Raw genomic sequence first — 23,605 nt, 5'->3', positions numbered from 1 at the left:
CCTACTGAAGGGGAGAAAATATTTGCAAATCGTATAACTGATTAAGAGTTAATATCCAAATATACAACTCGTTAGCAAACTCTTACAACTCAATAGCAGGAAAACAAACAATCCAATTAAAAAATGGGCAGAGGACCTGAATAGACATTTTTCCAAAGAAGACATACCAATGGCCAACAGGCACATGAAAAGATTCTCAATATAACTAATCAGGGAAATGCAAATCAAAACCACAACAAGATATCACCCACACCTGTTAGAATGGCTATTATCAAAAAGACAAGAAACAACAAGTATTGGCAAGAATGTGGAGAAAAAGGAAACTTCCTGCACTGTTGGTGGGGGTGTAAATTGGTGCAGCCACTATGGAAAATAGTACGGAGGTTCCTCAAAAAATTAAAAATAGAACTACCATACCATCTAGCAATCCTACCTCTGGGTACATATGTGAAGGAAATAAAATCAGTATCTCAAAGATATCTGCACCTCCATGTTCAGTGAAGCACTATTCCAAGACATTGAAACAACCTAAGTTATCATGGATGGAAGAATGGATGTATACACACACACACACACACACACACAATGGAATATTATTCAGCTTAAAAAAGAATGAATTCTTGCCATTGGTGATAACATGGATGGACCTGAACAGCGTTATGCTAAGTGAAATAAGGCAGACGGAGAAAGACCAACACTCAAATGTTTTCACATTTCACATCTAAAAAAACCTGTCAAACGCATAGAAACAGAAAGTAGAATGGTGGTTGCCAGGTGCTGGGGGGTGGAGGAAATTGAAAGATGTTGGTCAAAGTGTACAAACTTCCAGTTATAAGATAAATAAGTTCTGAGGATTAACTGTACAGCATGGTGACTATAGTGTATTATCTACTTGAAAGTTGCTAAGAGAGTAGATCTTATATGTTCTCATCATACAGAAAAAAATTTTAATTCTGTGAGGTGATGAATGTGTTGACTAACCTTATTGTGGCAATCATTTCACAATATATGTGTATCAAATCATCATGTTGTACACCTTAAACTTACATAATATTGTATTTCAATTATATCTCAATAATGGTGGGGGTAAAAAGCCACTCTACTAGGATACATTCATTGACATTGTTAAACAATATTTTAGAATAAGAAGAAATATGGACTTAGAAAAATATTGAATGATTGTTGCTATAATTATTCTATGTATTTTAAAATGTACTTTTCTAGGCATATTGTTGCTCAGGGATTCTTTCCAACACATATGTCAAAGCAGAGACCTGATGGTGACAAGAAGGCAAAACCATTTAATATTATAATTAATATTAGACTGCTGACTTCTGAAACTCTTCCTGAGAGTAAGAAAAATAAACCCCTAACTTGTTTAAATAAATGTTATTTCTGGACCTTGTTACCAGCACCTGAATATAGTTCCAATTGCTACAGTTCTAAAAGTCTTTATTAATTCAAAATTATTGTGCATTGGAGTAACTGATTTAATGTCTTGAGGCAGGAAAAAATAAATAATGAATTGGAAGACTTCGTTGCCAGAAAAGAAAGATGCGTTTAAAGCAGATCTACAGTAGGGCTAAAAGATCAAAGCTGTGCCCTATAAAAGCTCCCACTGGCCAAGTTGTGAAACACTGAAAAATCAAAAAGACAGTAATAATTACAGTACAATTATTTGGAACTTGTTTTATCTGTGAAAAGCCTTGGGTCCATAATGATACTTGCCCATGTAGAAGTTAATTTAAAATGTACACAAGTTAATTATAAATATAAAAGAAGATGACTAACAGAAGAATATGCTTAAATACAATGGCAACCTATTCAGAATTTCTTAATTTTTAAATTTTCTTTTCATTTTAGTTATGGGTTACTACATAGATTGTATCTCCATTAAGTAAGGAAAACTGGCCATTAGGAACTGTAGGAAAGATACATAATTCTCTGAAGTTAGGCACTGTATTAAAATCAGGACAAATAAGCAGCACTAGTGTTCTGACACAACGACCTGACAAATGAGGGTACAGCGATAAGTTCCAAGATGATAGATTAGCTGAAAATACAGAGACAGGAACTGATCACATAGACACAATGTGTGCTTTTCTTGGAGCAGACACATTTAGATAAACCTAAGATCTAATAATAAATTCCTGTAAGGTATTATGAAGTAACTTCTAAACTGAGGAAGAATACTCTCAGATCAAAACTTGTTGGGCATGTAAGTAGAGGGAGACACACAATATGAGATCAGGTGTGGATTTGGAAATTCCAATTGAATTAGCAATGAATATTAACTCTACAAGGGACCCAGCCAGTAAATTCTGGCTTAGGTGTGAATCCCTTTCAAAGATAAAATTGTAGCCCATGTCTTGGCCAGAATTAGCAACTGTGGTTTATCTGACATTGCACTGTTTCTCTTGGGGATCTACTAGTATTTCTGTAATCTCAAGTAGAATTACACATGTATAGTATTAATAAAGAAATAGAACAAGTCTTCAATGTTGATATTTTAATATTGGTTTCAGTGTATAAATAGTAATAAGTTTTATTATCATAGTAAAAATTTATATATGATGAATGTATTAGAAAGAATTGAGAATCTTTGACATACTGGACTTACTGTATAGATACATTTAAGAGCATTTGACTAAATCTGTAATCAACATTTAAATGTGTAGCAATACTTAGTGTATTTATTTTAATATTATCTGTGCCAGAATATTTAAATATTCCTAATTGATTCATGGAAATATAACTTTATTGAGTATCAGAAAATAGTGATAAATATTCCTCTCCATACACAAATGACCTGTTAGCAACATTCCCTGCAACACTGTGTAAGGCCCATAATATTCTCCAAAGGCCGAACTCCATAAGAAATGATCACTTCCAGAACAATGTACACACAAAATTACTAGTTAGTAGCCATTCATATTCAAATTTGAAATAACGATGATGAAACCAGCACCAGTTGTACAAATAACACACACTCAAAACAAAGGAAAACTACACTATGAAAAAAAGCATTCTAAAAAGTATTTTCATCATCTTAAAGAAATAAGTGGTAGGGACCTACAAGATGGTGGAGGAGTAAGATGAGGAGATCACCTTCCTCCCCACAAATACATCAAAAATACTTCTACATGTGGAACAACTCCTACAGAACACCTACGGAACAATGGCAGAAGACTTCAGACCTCCCAAAAGGCCAGAAACTCCCCACGTACCTGGTTAGGGCAAAAGAAAAAAGAAAAAACAGAGACAAGAACAGGGATGGGACCTGCACCAGTGGGAGGGAGCCGTGGAGGAGGAAAGGTTTCCACACACTAGGAAGCCCCTTCATGGGCGGAGACTGCGGGTGGCAGAGGGGGAAGCTTCGGAGCCAAGGAGGAGAGCACAGCAACAGGGGTGCGGAGGGCAAAGCAGAGAGATTGCCGTACAGAGGATCGGTGCCTACCAGCACTCACCAGCCTGAGAGGCTTGTCGGCTCATGTGCTGGGGCGGGCGGGGGCTGGGAGCTGAGGCTCAGGCTTCAAAGGTCAGATCCCAGAGAGGCCTGGGGCTGGCTGTGTGAACACAGCCTGAGGTGGCTAGTGCACCACAGCTAGCTGGGAGGGAGTCCGGGAAAATGTCTGGACCTGCCAAAGAGGCAAGAAACCACTGTTTTGGGGTGTGCAAGGAGAGAAGATTCCTTCCCTGTGTCCCCACAGAGGGCAAAGCACCACCTAAGTGAGCTCCAGAGATAGGCGTGAGCCACGGCTATCAGCTTGGACCCCAGAGACAGGCATGAAACGCTAATGCTGCTGCTGCCGCCACCCACTTTTATTCAATATAGTTTTGGAAGTCCTAGCCACGGCAATCAGAGAAGAAAAATAAATAAAAGAATCCAAATCGGAAAAGAAGAAGTAAAACTGTCACTGTTTGCAGATGACATGATACTATACATAGAAAATCCTAAAGATGCTACCAGAAAACTACTAGAGCTAATCAATAAACTTGGTAAAGTAGAAGGATACAAAATTAATGCACAGAAATCTCTGGCATTCCTATACACTAACGATGAAATATCTGAAAGTGAAATTAAGAAGCACTCCCATTTACCACTGCAACAAAAAGAATAAAATACCTAGGATTAAACCTACCTAAGGAGACAAAACACCTGTATGCAGAAAACAATAAGACACTGATGAAAGAAATTAAAGATGATACAAACCTATGGAGAGATATACTGTACTGTACTTGGATAGGAAGAATCAACATTGTGAAAATGACTATACTACCCAAAGCAATCTACAGATTCAATGCAATCCCTATCAAACTATCACTGGCATTTTTCACAGAACTAGAACAAAATATTTCACAATTTGTATGGAAAAACAAAAGACCCCGAATAGCCAAAGCAATCTTGAGAAAGAAAAATGGAGCTGGAGGAATCAGGCTCCCTGACTTCAGACTCTACTACAAAGATACAGTAATCAAGACAGTATGGTACTGGCAAAAAACAGAAAGATAGATCAATGGAACAGGATAGAAAGGCCAGAGATAAACCCATGCACATATGGTCACCTTATCTTTGATAAAGGAGGCAAGAATATGCAAGGGAGAAAAGACAGCCTCTTCAATAAGTGGTGCTGGGAAAACTGGACAGCTATATATAAAAGAATAAAATTAGAACACTTCCTAACACCATACACAAAAATAAACTCAAAACAGATTGAAGACCTAAATGTAAGGCCAGACACTATAAAACTCTTAGAGTAAAACATAGGAAGAACACTCTATGACATAAATCACAGCAAGATCCTTTTTACCCACCTCCTAGAGAAATGGAAATAAAAACAAAAATAAACAAGTGGGACTTAATGAAACTTCGAAGTTTTTGCACAGCAAAGGAAACCATAAACAAGACGAAAAGACAACCCTCAAAATGTAGAAAATACTTGCAAACGAAGCAACTGACAAAGGATTAATTTCCAAAATATACAAGCAGCTCATGCAGTTCAATATTAAAAAAACAAACAACCCAATCTAAAATGGGCAGAAGACCTAAATAGACATTTCCCCAAAGTAGATATATAGATTTCCAACAAACACATTCCAACAAACACATGAAAGGATGCTCAACATCACTAATCATTAGAGAAATGCAAATCAAAACCACAATGAGGTATCACCTCTCACCGGTCCGAATGGCCATCATCAAAAAATCCATAAACAATAGGGCTTCCCTGGTGGCACAGTGGTTGAGAGTCCGCCTGCCGATGCAGGGGACACAGGTTCGTGCCCTGGTCTGGGAAGATCCCACATGCCGCGGAGCAGCTGGGCCCGTGAGCCATGGCCTCTGAGCCTGCGCATCTGGAGCCTGTGCTCCACAGTGGGAGAGGCCACAACAGTGAGAGGCCCGCGAACCGCAAAAAAAAAAAAAAAAAAAAAAAAATCTACAAACAATAAATGCTGGAGAGGGTGTGGAGAAAAGGAAACCCTCTTGCACTATTGGTGGGAATGTAAATTGATACAATCACTATGGGGATTCCTTAAAAAAACTACAAATAGAACTACCATACGACCCAGCAATCCCACTACTGGGCATATACCCTGAGAAAACCATAATTCAAAGAGTCATGTACTACAGTGTTCATTGTAGCACTATTTACCATAGCCACGACATGGAAGCAACCTAAGGGTCCATCGACAAATGAAAGAAGTTGTGGCACATATATACAATGGAATATTACTCAGCCATAAAAAGAAACAAAACTGAGTTATCTGTAGTGAGGTGGATGGACCTAGAGTCTGTCATACATAGTCAAGTAAGTCAGAAAGAGAAAAACAAATAGCACATGCTAACACATGTATATGGAATCTAAAAAAGAAAAACAATGGTTCTGATGAACCTAGGTACAGGACAGGAATAAAGATGCAGATGTAGAGAATGTACTTGAGGACATGGGAAGGGGGAAAGATAAGCTTGGATGAGGTGAGAGTGTAGAACTAACATATATACACTACCAAATGTAAAATAGATAGCTAGTGGGAAGCAGCTGCATAGCACAGGGAGATCAGTTCGGTGCTTTGTGAGCACCTAGAGGGGTGGGACAGGGAGGGTGGGAGGGAGATGCAAGACGGAGGGGATATGGGGATATATGTATACATATAGCTGATTCACTTTGTTATACAGCAGAAACTAACACAACATTATAAAGCAACTATACTCCAATAAGGATGTTAAAAAATAAAAGAGGTCAGCAGGGACTCTAATAAACTCATTTATTACAAAAAAGATAAAAGAAGAAACAAGTGACAAGGTTATTTTTCTTTTTCCTAAAAACAACACAGAACCATTTAATGTTCTGTTCAAATGCTTTGACGAACCTAATAAAAACATAACATTGTAAATCAACTATGCCCCCACATAAAATAAAAAATTAAATTAAAAATAAATAAAACACGCTACAAAGAAGAAGAACATAATAAAGACTTCAGTACAGAGAAGGAAAGAAGTTATGAGTTGCTAGGGCTCCAGGAAGCCAAGGAAGAATAAAAAACAATTCAGAGATTAAAGACAAATGAGAATCAACACAAATGGAAGAGGCACTTGAATGAAAACATAATGCAGAACGTGGCTAGCAGGCATGAGATTATTACCAAAACAAAACTGAAAAGATCAGACCTGAAGAATAATGAAGGATTATCGAAATGATAAATATGGAATAAAAATTAAACTTAAAAAGTATTTAAATGTAAAACAGAAGTTTTCAATGATATAAAGATTTTAATATGTACACCAAAAGGGCACATTGTCTCTAGACAAACTGAAATGAAATCCTTAATGCCAAGGCATATTGTGGTAAAACCACTGAACATTAAATGTATTAAAACTATATAAATGGGCAGAGGCAGAGCAAGCCGTGTAGAAGGTGATGGAAGGTACAGTTGACTCTTGAAAAATGGGGGCGGGTTTGGGGCAACCTCCCATCATTGAGCACCTCCCCCCCAGTCAAAAATCCACCTATAGGGCTTCCCTGATGGCGCAGTGGTTGAGAGTCCGCCTGCCGATGCAGGGGACGCGGGTTCGTGCGCCGGTCTGGGAGGATCCCACATGCCGCGGAGCAGCCGGTCCCGTGAGCCATGGCCGCTGAGCCTACGCGTCTGGAGCCTGTGCTCCGCAACGGGAGAGGCCACAACAGTGAGAGGCCCGCGTACCGCAAAAAAAAAAAAAAAAAAAAAATCCACCTATAACTTTATGATCAGCCTTCCATATACTGGTTCTGCATCCTTGGGTTCAACCAACTGCGGATGGGGTAGTGCCGTGTTTTCTTGAAAACCATCTGCACGTGAGTGGTCCTGTGCAGTTCAAACTCATGTTGTTCAAGGGTCAACTGTACATTGACTTCAGCCTTCTACAAATCAACATTCAACTGAAGAGTATGCAGCAAAGTTATGCCATAGTGAGGGAGAAACCATGTTTCAAGAATTTTACACCCAGGTAAGTTTTTCTTCAAGTGAAAAGACAACAGAAAATACTCGAAGGCAAGCAGTGCGCTGGGCAGTCCCGCGGCTCCGTCTCCTGCTACAACGGTGTGTGGACGGAACAGACCCAGGGGCGCCCCTCGCTCCCTCCTCCGACCACCTCCACAACCTGTGTTCCACTCGCAACCTTCGGAACCAGCCGCTCAGCTGGCCTCGGCCACCGGGACCGCCAGCACCATATTTTGAGCTTAACTCCGTATGACCGATCCCCCACGAGCTCCCAGATTCGTCAGAATGATTCCGCCGAGGTGGAGGCCACCGTCAACCGCCTGGTCAACAGGCATCTGCCGGCCTCCCGCACCTACCTCTCTCTGGGCTCCTATTTCCACCGCCGCGACGCGGCTCTGGAGGGCCTGGGCCACTTTTTCCGCGAAGCGCCCGAGGGGAAGCGTGAAGGCGCCCAGCGCCTCTTGAAAATGAAAAAGCAGCGCGGCAGCCGCGCCCTCTTCCAGGACTTGCAGAAGCGTCTCAGGATGAGTGGGGTGAAACCCAGGACGCTGTGGAAGCCGTCGTGCTCGCGGAGGAGAACCTGAACCAGACCCTTGTGGACCTGCACGCCCTCGGCTCTGCCCGCGCAGGCCCCCGCCCCCGTGACTTCCGGGAGAGCCGCCTCCTAGATGAGCAGGTGAAATTCATCCAGAAGATGCGCGCCCACCTGTGACCAACCTCCGCAGGCCGGCTGGTCTCCAGGCGGGGCTGGGCGAGTCCCTCGTGGAAAGGCTCGCCCTCCAGCACGAGTAGGAGCGTCAGGAGCCCAGCGGCCTTTGAGGAGCCCCTGTGGAGTCAGGGCTTCTGCCTGAAGCCCCCGCTCTGCAGCCACTAGGCAGCTTTTTAACCACCCTGGAGCTCTCTCCCAAGCCTTGGACCAAATGGAAACAATAAAACTTTTTGCAGCAAAAAAAGAAAGAAAAGAAAGTACTCTAAGGCATATAATACCCAGAAAATACAGCTTCCCTCTTATAAATTAAACTCACAAATACTACCTGATCATGAAATACAACTAATTATTTGTGTGATTTAAAATAAAGAAATCAGGAATGACGTAAACGATGATAAGTAATGAATCAATTTAAATTTACTGAATTGATCTTATTGTAAGTTTAGAGTTCGAAAACAGTACATAAATGTGATAAAACTTGACAATAGTAAAATTATTGTACGTGAATAAAAGCTGAGGATGGAGAAGGTAAAGTTGGAATAAGTGGCTGAGTGCCAATTTTCTCAAATTTCCCAGAAAGGTGTCAAAATGTATCATGTAGATTTGAAACATAAACATGTATTGACACCAAAATGGCTCCAAATTCTTTGTTTTTGAGAGTCTATTTTTACATTTAGTCATATCATTTAGATTTTTCAAATAAACATTTATGTGAAGTGCTGCTATTCCATGCTTCCCTTCAGTTTATTTTGTTTTCACAAAAGTAAATTACTTTCTAATTTAAGAAGAGCACATAGAGTATGATTCTATTATTGTAAAATGAGTAGAATTTTTGAGTATTTGAATTTTTATAAATGAACATGTTTAAGTTTTTAATAAACCATACTGTCACTATTTTTTTTATTACAGATACTTTAAAACATTTACATTTACAGATGTCTTGTAAGGACTACCAGACACCAAGGAGACACAAATAAAATGACAGGGTTGGATATGGCTAATCATAATGTATCACTTGTAACTTAGAAGCCTGCATTAGGAATCACATTATATTTATGAAGACCTCACCAATATTCGTCATTCTTTCATATTGCATTCACATAGATCAGACCTAACTGATTCTTAAGGAATAAGTGAGCAGTTGTGCTCTGCAACCACCAAGCTTCCAATTAAGGAAGTCCAATTAAAAGCTCATTTCTGTAATTGAGCAGAGATGTAATCAAGCTTAAAGAGAAGCAGAAGAACAAGATGCATGCAGTTTATTTAGGGGAATGGGCGTAATGATTCTGAACTTTAATAATTTTAAAATGATATCTATGCTTCCATAAAGTGCATTAAATTTCTCCTGTGTTGTCTATAAGATCAATAGCTAAAATAAAGCCACCATGCCAGCATATTGGGAACAACTAAAATTCAAAATATGAATAAGGTTTAGAAGCATGCAGGTTTACAAACCAAAAACAGTCTTTTAAGCTCCTTGCTTCCAAAATGGTTATAAAGCACACATGCACAGGAAAGGTGTATGTTACCTTCACGCTCCACAGATTAGGATATCCAAACCCTAAACAAATGTAGAATTTTCTAGCACTCCTTAGTGAAATTATATCTAAATGAAATCACTGTTACTGTTTATTTAACTGAATTCTACATCTTTACTGAAGTTACCTTTCTTTTTTTTAAAAAAAACTGGTTTGATTTTGACGGAAATTGTAATATGCTTAATTTACTGAAAAGGTTATATTTCTTAATAACACAATTGAAATCAATGCTATCAGGGGGACAATAGTATACATTTTGCCACAATATTGTGGGAATGAAACTAAACACATCTAGCATATTTATATACCAAGTAATATTCTGCATATTATTTCTTATAAACCTTTCAATAAAAAAGCTCATATTGTCTTTCTAGTGAAAATTTGAAATGTCTATCCAAACTAAATCAATAAAATCTATTAAGCTTATTTTAAGATATTATTGTGCTACCTTACACAACCAAGAATAGGAAATACAAATTACATACTATAGGGCTTCCCTGGTGGCGCAGTGGTTGAGAGTCTGCCTGCCGATGCAGGGGACGTGGGTTCGTGCCCCAGTCCGGGAAGATCCCACATGCTGTGGAGCGGTTGGGCCCGTGAGCCATGGCCGCTGAGCCTGCGGGTCCGGAGCCTGTGCTCCACAACGAGAGAGGCCACAACAGTGAGAGGCCCACGTACCGCAAAAAAAAAAAAAAAAAAAAAAATACTATACTTTTGAAATGCAAAGTCTAACTCCTTAAGGATGTGTTTTAAATTATTGCATGCTAATTTCAAAGGGATATTTTTTCCCAAATTTTGATATTTATAATTAATCAAAATACTTCAATCATTTTTTGTTTGGGGGAAGGGAGTTCAAAATGTGTAGAAAAAATATATTACTTCCTTTCCCTAAATCCTAAAAGTAGTTATTTGTATATCCAGTCCAGTTAGAAAAATCAGTAGATAGTAATACTTCAGAAGTGCTGGTTTAGAACTTCATGAAAATTCCCCTAATAAAAGTCACATTCTCTGTGGTCTAACATCTTATCCTTATAATTAATCTTCACCTTCAACCCAGAGCATGAAAAGATTATATAGACTTCTGTCCTGTTTTCTTTATCTCTACTGCTACAAAATATTTTTAAATTACATCTGTTTGTCATAGTTCCAGTGTGAAAAACTTAAATTTCCACAGATGAACTTAAATTGCTTCAATGGCACTACAAAAAACTAAGAATTAATAAAGTACAAAGTAGAAATAAATTGTTTCTTTGCTCCCTCACTAAAACCTTTAAGGTTTGGTGTTGAAAGCTTTATAAATTTATGCTCTTGACAAAAGAAAATTAAGAAAGGCTATTGTGGAATTCTAAGTAATGTTTATTCTTAATTGCTTGTTATATAAGCCAATGGTAAAGACATACATCTTACCAGAAAGGTCATAAAGCATAATTTCATGACTATTTTCATATATGTGAAAGCAACTAAGGGAGGAGAAAAGTACGGTTGATTCTTGCCAAATAAGTTTAAGGGTATGGGAAATAAGTGGGAAATTATAAATATATTGGATTTTTTCTCTGACTTCTGTATACATTTAGTTGCAGAATGAAAAAATTAAGATTCAAAATGTTCATAACAGTTCACAGTGGGAAAGCAATAAGTGTGTGTTGAATGAAGTAATGAACAAAAAGCGAGTAGATGTAAGGAATTTTAATTTTATAATATTCATATGGAATATTCTGCTGGGTATTGTACAAACTCAGCACATTATCACAAATTTTCAGCCTAGATGATTATTCTTAAGGATGTTCTCCATCTGCCTTTCTAATGTTCTCAACCCTGTTCTCCCTCCTTTTCTTTCCATACTCTTCAACATCCTGGCCTTAAAACAACTGGCAAACCTTGACTTAACCTTCACCTCAGTGAAAGTCCTGGTCTTTCTCAACTACACTGTTGTTTTCTTTAGCTCAGTGTGGAATTCTTCCAAGTTAACCTTTTAGCACATACTGTCTCTATAGTCACTTTCCCAACCGAATTGGACCCACCCTCTTGGGGAGTTCTTGGGTATACAACAATTTTATATATAATATAATGTAGCATAATATAATATAATAAATATAATATAATAAATATAATAAATATAATATAATATAATATAATACATAATCAAAATGTTGACCAAAGATCATTTTTAAAAAATTGAAATAGTATTCATCTCACTTGGACTATAAAGGCAGTAGCACATGTAATACATTTTAGCAAGATGCCATCAAATAAAAAGTCTTAACTTCAATTTTAGTAAAATAAAAAGGGCACCACTCTATAAGAGCAACTTTTACTGGGTTCATACAGTGTTTTAAATTTCTGAACTATTTCTTGTTTGTAATGCATCCCTTTGTAAAAATTCCCTGTAAAAAGGAATATCTGCTTTTTATGTTAGCTAATCTCACATATAGATGAATATCTGTTGAGGTGATACAATCAAGGTCTCTCAATTCCTTGACTTTTGTTTAACCTCAAATCATATTTAAATGAAGAAGGTATTGAAATGTGCTTTTTATCCAACTATTGGGTCATGATAAGCAGAGAGATGCAACACAGTTTTCTCCTCAAGGAGAGACTCGTTGCCCCATTTACTCTCAGCTCCTTTAGGTATCATTTCAGCTGCCTTACTCAAGGTCACGCCTCTCAGGCAGCCCAGATCCAATGACTGCTTAAGAGGGGAGTAGAAACGCCTAGCCTTTTGATCCCATGAGGGACAATTCTGAAGGACCAGTCTAATTCCAGACCTTCTCCCATGGGATGGACTGAGACTCCTGGTGGGCCTGCCTCAAAACTGACTTCTCCCTCCTCCCACTTCTGCTTTTTTCTCCTCCCGTCCACTGCTTTTGAACCCAGTGACACTCCAGCATAAAAACCCTGCAAACTAAACTGTATTTCAGAGTTGGCTTCCCAGGGAACCCAACCTATGATACATCTATTCACAGTGTGCTGTACAAGTAATATAACTTGTTTTTAAAATCTACTACATTGCAGCTGAGTACCTGTAAATAATTGTATAGGCATTTTTAAATGTCATAGAAGTTCTCTGCAACTGACAAGACAGATATTTTCTAAAAATAACTTGAGCAAAGACTTCAACTGATGTCTTATGTAAAAAATGATCAGATTGCTCTGATTAGGGTACTATGTAATAATAGTGTAGTCAAACTGCTTTAGAAAACTAGTGCATTTAACCTCTAATAAATGAATAATCAGGGAACCTCTAGCCTGTAGTTCACAGTGGTAATTCAAAGACAAAAACGGAGGGATTCTAGGTTATGTGAGTTGAAGTGAGGATTTTGAAGTATTTTGACCCAAACAACTATCATATATCTAATTATTGTTGGGTTTACTCTTTACAAAATTTGCTAATTATTAACAAATTATATATATATATTTTTCCAAGACAAGTTTCTTTCCAAAATATTTAGAACTCCTTGCTATTCAGCAGGAAACTTTTAAAGGAAATAGACTTTAACAGTAAGCTTCCCACAAATCATAGTGACTTCTGCTTACCAGACATGTAAATAGCTTGAAAGTCATAAACTCCCATCCTCACAAAAAGCTGAACAAACTGAAAATCAACAACTTATCTGAGATCCATTAGAGAATTAAGGTCACAGGGCAATCCACTGGTCCAAAAAGAGAGATGAAACAGAGAATCTGAGCTTCCCAGGAGCAGAAGCCACAGCTGGAGATTTGTAGGAACACTTAAAGGGTAATTGAATAATTGTAGACTGAGTGTGTACTAATTTGAGAGAGAAAAACTCCTGCGCGCCTGTCCTTAGTGGGGACTTCTACACTTTTACCAGCAGGTATTGAAGTTTACCACCATGTTATCTGAGTGAAGGTTAGATAAAAGTCTCATGCATCCATGAGCTGGAAAAAAGTAGGAAGGGAAAAGTAACCACTTTGAAAAAAAGCTATAGGGTTTGCTCTCATTAACAGAAGACTGTCCTCAAGGGAAATGATTTTACCAGAGCCTAACCAATGTGAGTGTTAACAGAGCCTAACTCACGTAGGGGAAGAGACATATCCAACTCCAGGTCCCTCTAGCCTTCCATGTGGGGGAAGGGAAAAACCCCAATCCAGTCCATTCTAGCCATCCTGTAAAGTTTGAAAAAGCTGAGAAGTACTTGTGAATGTCATAGTCCAGGGCCACAGGCCCCCTAAAACACTGAGACCTAACACAGGACTATAGAACACTTCCCCTCTGCCCCCTTACTTACCACCACATCAACAGGGTTCCTGAATAAATAACAGGGTATTGCAGCTGAAAAGAATTCCAAGGCTTAGACTCTATTTAAGAACTCTCTAGGAAAACTTAAATACAACAGGGGAGACCAAAACAAGGACACCACAGAAAATTTTTGCCTCTGACACCAACATTATAGCAAACAGTAAATACAGACTAACACACAGCCAGATGAACATAAAACCTCACACAAAAGATCTATTTACCTTAGCTCTTTTTGCCCACCACATTACATCTTTCAATAACAAGAGCAAAGCATGGCAAAAGGTGAAAAACACAGTGTGAAGAAACAAACCAAGGCTCCGAACCAGACTCAGATATAGCAGAGATGCTGGAATTATCAGACTGGAAATCTAAAATAACTAAGTCTAATATACTAGGGGCTCCAATGGAAAAAGTGGACAACATGCAAGAACGGGCAATGTAAGCAGAGAGATGGAAATATTAGGGAACCGCTGACCGAAAACCACCCGCCCTGGCCAGGCACGATAATAACCACTTGTGTCAGTTCTCTTACAACAGGAGGTCCTCGTAAGGTATGCAGAAATAACAAGCTATCACCAACTGGAAGAATTCGGGAGAAGTCAAAAGGAGAGAGGAGATGCCAGTCCATATGTCCTACCAACCTCCCAGAATCCTTCTCGCTGGAATCCATCTCGGCTGAGCCATGCAAGTGCCACCAGGAAGGACCCTGAGTCAGGGTGATTGGCCAGACACAACCCGGAAACTAACCCCATTACTATAAAACCCGAGACTGTGAGCCACGTAGCAGAGCCGTTCTCCTGGGTTCCCTTACGCTGCTGCTCTCCTCCCAGGCCCCCCGTCCCAATAAAGTCTCTTGCTTTGTCAGCACGTGCATCTCCTCGGACAATTCATTTCCGAGTGTTAGACAAGAGCTCATTCTCAGGCCCTGGAAAGAGTCCCCCTTCCTGCAACAGACACTCTAAGAAAAAATCAAAAGGAAATGCTAGAAATCAAAGCCACTTAAATAAAAATGAATGCCTTTGATGGACTGATCAGTAAACTGAACACAGCTAAAGAAAGAAAAAATGAGCTTTAGAGGAAGCCAATAAAAACTTCCAAAACTGAAAAGCAAAGAGAAAAAATGGAACAGATAACCAAGAACTGTGGGATAATTACAGAAGGTATAACATACCTGGAATGGGAGTACCAGAAGAAGAAGAAGAAAGAAAGGAACAGATACAAAAACAGTTAAAATATCATTGATATTAATCCAACTCTATCAATAATTAATTTAAATATGAATGGTCTAAATACACCAATTAAAAGATACAGACTATCTGAATGGATAAAAACACAAGACCCAACTGCACATCATTCACAAGAAAGTTACTGTAAATGTAAAGACACAGATTGATTTAAAAAAAAAGAGAAAGCAAAGTAAAGGGATGGAGAAATATGTATCATGCTGACACTAATCAAAAGAAAGTTGATTAGGTGTGTTAATTTCAGATAAAGCCAACTTCAGAGCAAGAAAAATGACATGGAATAAAGAGGGACATCACATAGTGATAAAGGGGACAATTCTCCAAGAAGACATAACAATCCCATAAACTGCGGTTACTAAATCAGTCTTGTAGCTCAATGTTATGTCATACTAAGCCCCAGAATCTGATTAATGGTATTCAGTGTGTCCCAGCAGTGGAGAGAGGCTATATCAAAAATCTCCTCTTTTAGGTATAGACATAAAATTATTTAATGATGAACATTCAGAACACTTATCTTCCATTTTAAAACATTTTGGTGCACTCCTTTTTTTTTTTTTTTTTTTGCGGGACTCGGGCCTCTCACTGTTGTGGCCTCTCCCGTTGCGGAGCACAGGCTCCGGACGCGCAGGCTCAGCAGCCATGGCTCACGAGCGCAGCCACTCCGCGGCATGTGGGATCCTCCCAGACCGGGGCACGAACCCGTGTCCCCTGCATCGGCAGGCGGACTCTCAACCACTGCGCCACCAGGGAAGCCCTGGTGCACTACTTTTAACAAATATTTTTGACCCACACCTCCATGACTGACAGAACACCCTCTATTAACAGCTAGGCTAGCCAGGTTTATGAAACACCATTTGGCCTGTTTCAGAAAATGTAGATTATTACTAAGTACATTTAAAGTCAATGCTACCGAGTTTGCTTCTGTACCCACATGTAGAGTACATTGCCATTTTCAACCTGCTCTAAACCTTCTCTTTTTGTGTCCTAACATCATCTCCACCTAAGACAATAAAAGCTTAACTAGGTTCTGGTACCAATTCCAATGTCAGGGAGGGTAACCTGCAACAACAAGCAACTCTTGGGACATCAGCTGGGTATCCTACAATTCAACTCAGTTCTGACACTATCTACCCAGAAATGATGTCCGATTCCACAGGTTAAGGATTCTGTCCCACAAGACACCACAACTCCACCCTGCCCTTCCCCATCACCACCCTGGCTGACTTCCAACACCAGTCACAAGGCCAGGTTGTTACCTGTGCTTCTAACCAACTGGCTATAAATCAGAGAGGTTCCTAAGATGCCCTCAAGGGGTTCAATTAATTTGCTAGAGCAGTTCACAGAATTCAGAGAAACATTTTACTTAATAGGTCACTGATTTATTATAAAAGGATATAATTTAGGAACATCTAGATGGAAGAGATGCATAGGGCAAGGTATGCAGATAGGGCGTGGAGCTCCCATGCCCTCTCCAGCCTATCACTCCCCCCCCAATCTCTACAGGTTCACCAACCAGGAAACTCTCCAAACCCAGTCCTTTTGGGTTTTGGTGGAGGCTTCATTACTTAGGCATGATTAATTAAACCATTGGCCATTGGCAATTGATTCAACCTCCAGCTCCCCCCTCTCCTCCCCACACTACCCCTTCCCCCTCCCCCGAGGTTGGGGAGTGGGACTGAAAGTTCCAACCTTCTAATCACTTGGTTGGTTCCCCTGGCAAACAGCCACCAACCTTAGGTGGGTCCAAAAGTCGCCTCATTAACATAAAAAAAGATACCTCAATTACTGTCACCATTTAGGAAATTCCAAGGGTTTTAGGAGCTCTGTGTCAGAAACAGGGATGCAGACCAAATATATATTTCTTACTTAAGTCACAAAGTTCTTTTGCCTAAGTTTATTGGGACCAACACTGCACACCTAACAATAATCTTAAAAAACTGAAAATGATCAAAATCACCACCAAATAACAAAGCTCAGTGAAATCAGACTGTCTGCCTTACTTATATGATTTGGGGCAGGTAATTTAATTTTGTTTTCCTTGTGAGAAAAATGGAAAAAATAAAGGGTTATTGTTATAAGGATTAAAGGTGTAGTGTAGCTAGTCGCTTAGTATGCACAATAAATTTTGAATAAAGATTAAGTCTATAAAATGCAAATCAAAAACAGATATTTGGGGGCTGTAGAAGTGTATTTACTTTGCTCAAATTCTTTTTAATACAAACTAAGAGTTTGTATTAAACTAAGAGCTCAACAAACATTTATTAATAGCAAGTATCTGTCAGGCATTGGACTGGTTTGGAGAAAAAAATATGTGGTAGAATTTGGCAAGCTGTTCAAAAATAATCCAAGTTCTCTGTTTTTCACAAACCCCTGGAGTTAAGTTTCAGTCACCTGGTGGAGTTCGGGCCTATAGAATGTGAGCAGATTTGATATATGGCACTTCCAGTCCTGACTACTAAGACAATTTGCTACCCGCTATGTCTATTATGTTTTACCTCTAGGCTTGCTGCAGAAGGCTCACAGGAGAGCTCCAAGGCTCTAGAAGTGGTGCATCCAGTGAATGAATGGAAAATCTCATTCTGAATCCCTCTTTTGAAAAGCTTTCCACCAAATAGCCAATTTATCTGTGACAAAAGAAGAGATACAACTCCATTTGGGAAGCCGCTGAGATCTGGGGGTTGTTGGTTATAACAGAAAATCCCACTTTGAATGAGACAAAAATAAGGCATGGCATCTTTACTTGAGGTCCTTACTATTTTAATGGTAGAGAGAACATACACATACATTTTATCATTACTTGGTCTTATCTTCCTTCCCCATAAGAGAATTTCTTACTTCTGGAAACAGACATAAACACTTCTGTTTTGCTTTTTAAATTAAACTATCAGTTTGTTTTCTTTTCTGACTGTTGTAAGATACTTGAGCCATATCCTGCATCCTTAGTATCTAGCACAAGTCCTAGTGCCTGGCAGGCACTTAATAAATATTTGATGAACAAATGAATGAGTGAATTCCATGTGGAATCTAAATCTATCAAACAAGTAAGCATGTAACAAATCCTCCTTAGAATGACAGTGATGCAGTAACATTTAAAAGGCATTTCATTTTGTGAAATTTCCAAATTCTTACGTTGCAAGAATGCTTATTTCCTTAAAATTTAACATGTGTGACAATATAAAATTCAGGTATTTTTCCTGTTGTCATTGTTACTTTCATCTCATTGAAATGTAATATTAAAAAATATACCTCAAGTTCTACATACAGAGGAAGTAGATAAAAAATGATAAGTGAGTTATTTTATAAAGAAGGAAGCATTTTAATATAGAACTATAACTATGATTGATTATTCCTAGAGGTACAAATTAATTGATTTTATATTCCAGTGCAGAGGAGCACAATTTGTCACCCCAAAATATGTCCCTTTGACATGTGGATTAATTTATGCTGATTATTTTTAAGAAACAGAAGAATCAGGAAGGTTTTCTTGTTACCTCTCCCTTAACTGCCTAAAAGAATTTAGATACAGGACCTGTTCCCCTGTCACCAGAGATATCTACAAAAAATACATGGTAGGTGTGGTGCAGGAAACCTACAGGGCCTAGAGATCAGAATCCACTCAGTGTCCCATTGTCTCTGTCTGGCCCAGCAAACATTGGTTTACAAAACCTTTGCTTTTCCATCTCCATGTGAATTGCCTTCCTCATCTGTGAAGTCCCAAACCACTACCCCCAATATCCTCTTTTATCTTTAGCTGAAGATGCTATTTAAGGTGAAGGTCTCAGCCATTTTGGCAAGTTACTCAGTCTTCCTGGGTCTCTCCCATGTATACATGTTATTAAACTTTTGTTTGACTTTCTCCTGTTAATCTGTCTCATGTTAATTTAATTTTTAGACCAGCCAGAAGAACATAGAAGGGCACAAAAAATTTCTTTCTCCCCAATACCAGGTATAAATTCCAACAATTTATCAAAAGACAAAATAAATAGCTTGATATAAAATGACATTTCTAAATTTATACTTCCCTCATTACTTATTTTAAACTGTTACTTCAGTAACTATACACAATTATATACAATCATCTTTGTTTTTTTAAAATAAACTAATTGTGGTATTATTTGCTTAGGTATTGCAGGAAATTTTCTCCTATTTCCTTCCGGTGTTTACTAAATATTAGCAAGCATAAAAGAAAAAAATCTACACACTTGCATTCTTCCTCACCTCATCCATTTTTAAGAAAAAGAAATCTGATAAACTTAACAGAATTTATTAGCAAATATTTTATCTATTCATATCATAAACTTGATTGTTCAATTAATGGAACATAGATGTATAGAGTAAAATATCAGGAATTCCATGACAAACCAAAGAGAACATGAAGTGATTTGGCATGATCATGACACAAAAACCAAGGATTTCACCAATGGCTGGAATCAAAAATGCCATTTTGAAAGTCTATGAAGTATGTAAAGGACTATTTTTCATTATAAATAGTTTCCTGCAATTCATATAGGGAATTAAAGTATGAATGAAGATATTTTCATTAAATAAAGATATTTTAGTTAAAATATTTTAGTTAGAGGACAGTTTAGTCTCAATTTCATATTGATTTGGGGTTGAACAGGTTTATTTAAAGAGTTTCCATATAATTAATTTACTATGTTTCTTTATATTTTGTTAATTTTAACTGAATAATTTCTAAATAATGTTCTTAACTGTTAAGTTTATATATTCTCAGTTTTACTGTGCTTCAAATATCTGAAATTGAATAAACACAATTATAGATTTTCTTATAAACACAAATAATAAGTGAAAGTCTATATGCCTCAGTTTTCTCATATGTAAAATGGGGCATTATTGAGTCATAAATTGATTGAGAGAATTAAATAAAATGTGTGTAAAACAATTAACACAGTATCTGGCATATGGTAAGTGTTTAATAATATTTTAATAAGTGTTAGTAATTATGATTTCATTTCAGTTGCAATTACAAATTGAAGAAAATTGAGGAAAGGTACTATAAGATTCAAAAAAAAATTATATATAATGAGGTAAAGGAGATTCACATGCTAGATACTTAAAAATTCAAACTATGTCTCCTTCCTCTGATTCCTCAAGTTTGGAGTGGAGCTAACATTAGTTTCAAACTAATGATCATCAAGAATTAAATATGCTGCTCTCCTGTGAATATAAATCTTTGAAAACCTTAGTTTTGCTCTGCAACTCTGTTCAACAATTTGATTTAAACTTTAGATAACACGAAAGAGGGACTATTGAAATGATGTCTGGAATTAAGTTATACAAAATATTGCTGTTAGATAGAGTTTGTATGGAGTTTGAGAGAGTATTCTCCCTGAAACAATATGAGACAAGGGTAAAATATCTGGAGACAAGAAATGCTTCCTCCACATATGTATTTTTCCTACTGCAAGGAATCTAAATTGGTAGAATCTGTAGCTTAGGTGCTGCTTTCTGTGTGAAGAGTGTGTTATCAAGGCAAATGTGAAACCCAGTTTAGAGTTCTTTTCCATTACATATTTACAAATACAGCACTCCAGGAAACAATTCAGACTGCTACTGTGTAGATATTTTGCTGTTGATTTCTGGTGGTGGATTGGGAACTACCAATAGTAGTTGTATAAATTTGTATAAGTTGTATAAGTTTGTATAAACATGTATAAATCTATTCCACCATTATTGTGGAGAAATAACTTTTTATCTCTACTTTAAAACCCTCTTCTGTTCTGTTTAATTGTGTTCTTTGGAGTTATGTCCTGCAGAAAGAGACTAAGTTACAGAGGAACTGTAGAAGTCAGTGTTATATAAAATATCGGAATTGCATCAAAGGACAAAGAGGCAGGCAGGGGAGATAAATTAATCTTCTGATTTAAAAAAAGAATAACCAGGAGGTGAATATGCTGGCATGAGGAGTAAATAAGTCTGTTTGAAATTTTTATTTTTGCTTTTGGTTATGAATTTTAAAAATAAAGAGGAGGGCTTCCCTGGTGGCGCAGTGGTTGAGAATCTACCTGCCAATGCAGGGGACACGGGTTCGAGCCCTGGGCTGGGAGGATCCCACATGCCGCGGAGCAACTAGGCCCGTGAGCCACAACTACTGAGCCTGCGCGTCTGGAGCCTCTGCTCCGCAACAAGAGAGGCCGCAACAGTGAGAGGCCCACGCACCGCGATGAAGAGTGGCCCCCGCTTGCCACAACTGGAGAAAGCCCTTGCACAGAAACGAAGACCCAACACAGCCAAAAAGTAAAATAAAAACTAACTAAATAAATAAAAGAAATGCATTAAAAATAAATAAAATAAAATAAAGAGGAGAAAAAGGAGGAGGAGGAATGACCTGTGGCTCCCAGATTTTGTTCATAAGAGATGAATTTTAACCATTCCTGACTTCGCTCCCACACTCTGAACCATTATTTTCGTAGCTATACAAATAAATAAAATATAGTATATAATATATTTAATAAATATATAATTTAACATTATAAATATATTATTTATATATTAAACTATTTCTAATTCATGTATATTATTTAATATACTTTATTAATATATTAATATTATTGAATTAATATTATTATTTCATACCAAATGCTAAGGTGAAACAACCTGCATATTGACCTTACCAAAGCAAAACTATAAAGGGAAGCATATCTCCACTGTTATATTTTGAGCTCAGCAAATCTCAAGAAAGTAAGGACAATTGTGTAAAAAATGTACTGGTGACTTGATAAACAATTTGATACTGTGCATACCCTAAAACCCAGCATTTTCACTCCTAGGTGCATAAGACACAAGAATATTTATAGCAACACTGTTTGTAGTACAAACAACTGGAAACAACTCAGAACACCTTGTATCAATATAGATGAAACACTAAAAATTAATAGTGCATAAAAAATGACAGCTTGCTGATGGATGATGTAGTAAAATGCCATTTGTATGAAGATTACATTTGCATAATAATCTATAGTGCTTAAGAAAAAACAGACATTTAGCAAAAATACAGGCATAGCTCAGAGATAGTGCAAGTTCAGTTCCAGCTGATCACAATAAAGTGAGTCACACGAATTTTTGGGTTTCCTTGTGCATATAAAAGTTATGTTTACACTATACTACAGTCTATTAAGTGGGAAATGGAATTATGTCTAAAAAATGTAAATACCTTAATTAAAAACACTTTATTGCTAACAAATTTTAAGCATCATCTGAGCCTTCAGGGAGTTATACTAGTAACATCAAAGATCACTGAACACAGATCACCATAACAAATATAACACTAATGAAAAAGTTTGAAATATTGTGAGAATTACCAAAATATGACACAGAGACAAGAAGTGAGCAAATACTGTAGGAAAAGTGGCACCAATAGACTTGCCTAATGCAGGGTTGCCACAGACCTTCAATTTGTAAAAACTGCATTACCTGCAAAACACAATAAAGTGAAATGCAAGAAAATAAGTCATGCCTGAATAGGACATTAAGAATAATAAACAACAACCACACAAACCGATGGAAAGATATACTGTGTTCTTGAATTGGAAGAAACAATATTACTAAAATGACCATACTACCCAAGGCAATCTACAGATTCAATGCAATCCCTATCAAATTACCAATGGCATTTTTCACAGAACTAGAATAAAAAATTTTAATTTGTATGGAAACACAAAAGGCCTCTAATAGCCAAAACAATCTTGAGAAAGAAGAACAGAGCTGTAGTATACCCTGACTTCAGGCTATACTACAAAGCTACAGTAATCAAAACAGAATGGTCCTGGCACAAAAACAGACATATAGATCAATGGAACAGGCTAGAAAGCCCATAAATAAACCCACACACTTACAGTCAATCTACAACAAAGGAGGCAAGAATATACAATGAAGAAATGACAGCCTCTTCAATAAGTGGTGCTGGGAAAACTGGATTGCTACATGTTGAAAAACAAAATTAGAAATTCTCTAACACCATACACAAAAAAAAACTCCAAATGGATTAAAGATCTAAATGTAAGACTGGATACCACAAAACTCCTAGAGGAAAACATAGGTGGGATACTCTGACATAAATCAGAGCAATATTTTTTTGGATACATCTCCTAGAGTAATGGAAACAAAAGAAAAAATAAACAAATGGGACCTAATTAAAATTAAAAGCTTTTGCACAGCAAAGGAAACCATAAACAAGATGAAAAGACAACCTGTGGAACGCGAGAACATACTGCAAACAAGGCAACTGACAAGGGCTTAATTTCCAAAATATACAAACAGCTTATACAGCTCAATATAAAAAACAAACAACCCAATCAAGAAATGTGTGGAAGACTTAAACAGACATTTCTCCAAAAATATACAGATGGCCAATAGG

This window comes from Mesoplodon densirostris, chromosome X, assembly GCF_025265405.1.
Source record: "Mesoplodon densirostris isolate mMesDen1 chromosome X, mMesDen1 primary haplotype, whole genome shotgun sequence".
NCBI classification, from domain to species: Eukaryota; Metazoa; Chordata; class Mammalia; order Artiodactyla; family Ziphiidae; genus Mesoplodon; species Mesoplodon densirostris.
This window is presented reverse-complemented; position numbering follows the sequence as displayed.